A 4,394-nucleotide genomic window follows, 5' to 3' on the forward strand; every position below is an offset into this window, starting at 1 on the left:
TCACTCACCCTGATGATTCTCTGAGAGCAACTGCAAACTGAATTAAAGCCCTCCAAGAGATCTGTGCTCGGACATTCGCTGCTCTTTGCATGTGAGGGAGCGGGAGGATGCTGCTTTGTCTTTGTCTCTTCACGAGGGGACAAAGTGAATAACATGGGACGGAAGTGATGCTATCACAGCACACCGGCACTTTTCAGTACTGTTCACCCATTGTGCATTTCATATAACATAACAGATTTGTTTTCTCCAACTGGATTATGCACAAGAAATGTAGGGACGAGCAGTTAAATGTCATTCATTGCATTACATTTCTTTTTAAAAGCCATGCTTTTTTTCATTAAAGCACACTGTGTTCCATCCATAGCCAGTGTAATGTGCTGCACCAAGCGTCTAGACCTACTATAAACAATGGCAAAATAATTTATGGAGACTGCCTTATTAACTTTAAGGCATATTAGTGCTTGGCACTGCACGCTGAGGCTTCTAAAGTCTCCTTAAAGAAAGACAGCCTCAGCTGCTTTAAATTATCTGGAGGGTGAAAGCTGAGCGAGCCCAAACTAAGTATGTAACCCTCGTGATGAAGTGGGTTTATTTGGTCAGTGCATCCTCTCTGCGTGCCCACCCTGAAAATGGCAGTCTGGCTGTTTTTTTGCCATGTGCCGGAGGCCCAAATTCCGGGAGGAAGTCAGATTGCGCACGGGCTGTTTCCGAGAATTCAGGATGTGCAAAAGCCACGCTTGTGGTCTACTTGCACTATTCCTGTCTACATGGAGAAAAAAACACAAAGTCATGCATGCATTATGTCGCACTGCACGCTTATTGATGAAATATTTAGATTGCGCCGGTTTGTTTCAGTGCACATTTTCTGGCTACGTTACGCGCACATCCACGGAGGCGGATCATGTCACGGCTTGCCAAGAGACGGAGTGCGGCTCTGAGTGATCGCTGTCTGCGTTCTGCTCTTCAGGTGTCTCGTTTGGATTATTTGGAGGGGTGGGGGGGGGGGGGGGGCACGAGGGCTGCTGTAATGTCGATACAATGACAGATGGTCCGCACAAAAGCCGGTGCGCATTACAGCTGAAAAATAATAGCCACCATTTATCAGCGTTCGCCGACTTTGAGGTCGAATAGAAACAGCAGACTCTCTGGTGAGTTGGATTAATCGAATTTATATTGTTTGGGAGGCTCCCACCAGGATTCCTTTAGGCTGAACCTAATGTTCAAACTTTCCCAGCAGCCAAAACTGCATTTATCAGTATACTCTGTGCAGATCTCCAATCGATGCGTCTCGTTCCAAAAGTTGAAGTGTGCAGAAACAAAAAGGTTGCACGTACAGACCCCAAAACGCCCGTCGGAAATCCCGTTTTCCCCCCTTGGGTCACATGGATTTTCGTGTGAAATGAGCTATGGAACACACGTACCCTTTTACATCCGCTGGCATGTTTCACATGCGCTCATTTGAGAGACGTGAAGCCGCCTCCCCAGAGCGCCACCCCAGACCCCATCACGTCCCTTTCCCAGCCCTTCAATGTGCATATTATTCCGCGCAATATCTACTTAATTAAAATGAATTCAGGCCAATAAAGACGCATACTTCCCCTTTTAACTACAGCGCCACTTTGTATAGATTCCACTGCATTTACCAAAACAACGCCTTTTCTTATTTTTTGGATTTATTATGTCATACTTACACAAATTCCCCTTCATCCGCAGCTTGTAAAACAACTGGATTCAGTGTCCTCTCGAGGTGGACTGATGCGGTTTCTTCAAGTCCGCCTCAGTGGGTGTTTTTACTCTCATCACTACCGTCCGGGACCAACTCTTCACCGACTGCGCGCCCGGCTCCCAGATCCACAGATTACGTCTGTTTGAGAGGAAGGAGGGAGGGCATCCGGTTTACAGGGATTACCGGGAGGACCGGGATTGGCTCAGAGGAGATAGCTTGATAAAATGCGCGTCAGTGATTGGATGACGCTGAAAGGTGGGGGGGTTGTGTGTTATTCAGGAGAAACCGGGTGGGGACTGTGAGAGGAGGATATTCGGGGCAAAGCGGCATATGCAGACAATGCCCTGTGTCTCAGAAATTTCATTGGTGGACTGATCCACCAGAGTTTATGGCTTCCAATAATCTCCTCAAATGGACTAACTGGCAAATTGGAGCACTTATGGTAACCAAAGAGTGTATGTGGTAGCTATTAGTGTTTAGAAATGACCTCAGAGTTCTTAATAAAGGCTCTGGGGTCACTGTAATAACCCCATAATGGCAATTTCATATAGGAAAAATATATATAACATAGAGGAAACCTTCATATTTACACCATTTACAGCAGTACAGCCTATATTTCTCTTTTTATGTTGTGTTATTTTAAGATAAAAACTAAACATGGATATTATGATAATTATTATAATATATTATAATATATCTAGACTCACCAGATGGAAGGGAACAACTATAAATAAATCAAACAACCATTATTTTGCAACATCAAACCTCAAGACAGTCTGTGTGTGTGTGTGTGTGTGTGTGTGTGTGTGTGTTTGGATGTGACTTTATCTATGTGTGTATTTGTCCATGCATGTGTGTCACTGTGTAAGAGTTGGTGTGTGTGTGTGTGTGTGTGTTTGTGTGTGTGTGTGTGCGGATATGACTCTCTGTGTATGTGTATCTGTCCCTGAATGTGTGTGGCTCTGTGTAAGAGCGTGTGTGTGTGTGTGTGTGTGTGTGTGTGTGTGTGTGTGTGTGTGTGGGTGTGTGGTGTGTGTGTGTGTTTGTGTGTGCGGGTGGGACTTTCTGTACATGTGTATCTGTCCCTACATGTGTGTGGCTCTGTGTAAGAGTGTGTGTGTGTGTGTGTGTGTGAGTGTGTGTGTGTGTGTGTGTGTGTGTGTGTGTGCATGTGTATGTGCGGATGTGACTTTCTGTATATGTGTGAATCTGTCCATGCATGTGTGTGGCTCTGTGTAAGAGTGTGTGTGTGTGTGGATGTGACTTTCTGTATATGTGTATCTGTCCCCGCATGTGTGTGGCTCTGTGTAACAGTGTGTACATGTATATGTGTGTATGTGTGTGAGCGTGTGTATGTGTGTGCGTGTGTGTGTGCGTGTGTGTGTGTGTTTCTGCTGTATGTAGGCTACAAGACAGCTGGAACTGCAGATTTTCCACACAGGAGTAGGGGAGGAAATGGTGCATGGATAATTCTCTCTTCAGATCCTTGGTACTCGCTCCGAGAGTACTCAGCTGAATCAATACTGCTCAAAGCTTTCTCATGTTCCCCTTCTCACATCAGTGCTACTGTGGGGAGGCAGCGGAGTCCGGGGTTAGTCCATTTTAGCCGTTTTCAAGACAAAAACATCACCACTCCTTCTCTAGAGGGATAATTACAATGCAAAATCACCCTTGACCTACAGCGGACCTCCTGCATTCACACACATTCATATCCATAATACAGTCTGGGAGTTGTTAACCTGCATACTGAGCCGGTGTGTGAGCAGACAGAGAAATCCTAATAGCCACAGTGGGGGCTCTTCTCGGACCGGTAGTCATGGCGATTGAACACATTTCACCACACAGCAAGAAAGGCGGTCTGTCTGTGCTCCACCACACAGGCCTTTTATTAGGCCCAGACCCTCGGACTGAAAGGAAGGAAGCACCTAGCGCAGGATCACACCCACTTCATTGTGACTCTACAATTTTACGACAATCAAGAGGCCGTCCGCCACAAATTAGCTCTTTTTTGGGAAGACGCTCTGCCCTTGTCTTCCTTAAACCGATAAAATAACACGCTCACATGCGAACAAAGCAGCACATCATCGGATTATTGTGCCGATTTGAAGGCTCATTTGCATAACCGGTGGGAATGATGCTCTTAGAAGTATAGCACCTAGATGTATTCAGTATCCAGTCTTGGCTTGATTTTTTTTTTTTTTGAGCGTCTAATCTCTCTTTTCTCTTAATTTAGCCACAGCTTGAATCCCAGCTCTTTCACAAATCTAGAAACCGTGTGGGAGTTTATGTGTCAATGCTATCATGTGGAAATCTCAAAATTCCATATTCGCTGAAAATAACATAAAAAGTTAATTGAAGGGCCATGTGGTTTTCAATGGGTTCTCAAGATTTTGGTCCCACTTTCTTATAAGGCCACCTTAATAAGAGAATTTAAAGTTGTACATTTAATTTTGGTTATAAGCCATCAATAAGAACTTCTTGGTTAGTGTTATTGTTCTGGAATACTGCAGAGGATCCATTAATTAACCCTGTGTTAGTGCCATCAGACTAGACCTTCCTCCACAGCGCTGCAAATGAGGGTCTTGCTAGTCCACACAGCAATCTGGGATACGAGAAAAATGTGCTCTGGTTCATTGGAATTTCTCCGAACCAAACACAATCGTCTTGG

General features: G+C 44.9%; 1 long non-coding RNA gene across 1 annotated transcript in view; it reads right to left on the reverse strand.

Moving 5' to 3' along the window:
- LOC117954561 overlaps positions 1-1,879 on the reverse strand; it is a 10,424-nt gene extending 8,545 nt beyond the window's left edge. Inside the window, exon 1 of the long non-coding RNA XR_004658846.1 lies at positions 1,692-1,879. This is a non-coding gene — a long non-coding RNA (uncharacterized LOC117954561). The remainder of the gene's footprint in view (positions 1-1,691) is intronic.
- Between the last annotated feature and the right edge of the window lie 2,515 nt (positions 1,880-4,394).

Source organism: Etheostoma cragini, chromosome 12, assembly GCF_013103735.1.
Source record: "Etheostoma cragini isolate CJK2018 chromosome 12, CSU_Ecrag_1.0, whole genome shotgun sequence".
Classification (NCBI taxonomy): domain Eukaryota; kingdom Metazoa; phylum Chordata; class Actinopteri; order Perciformes; family Percidae; genus Etheostoma; species Etheostoma cragini.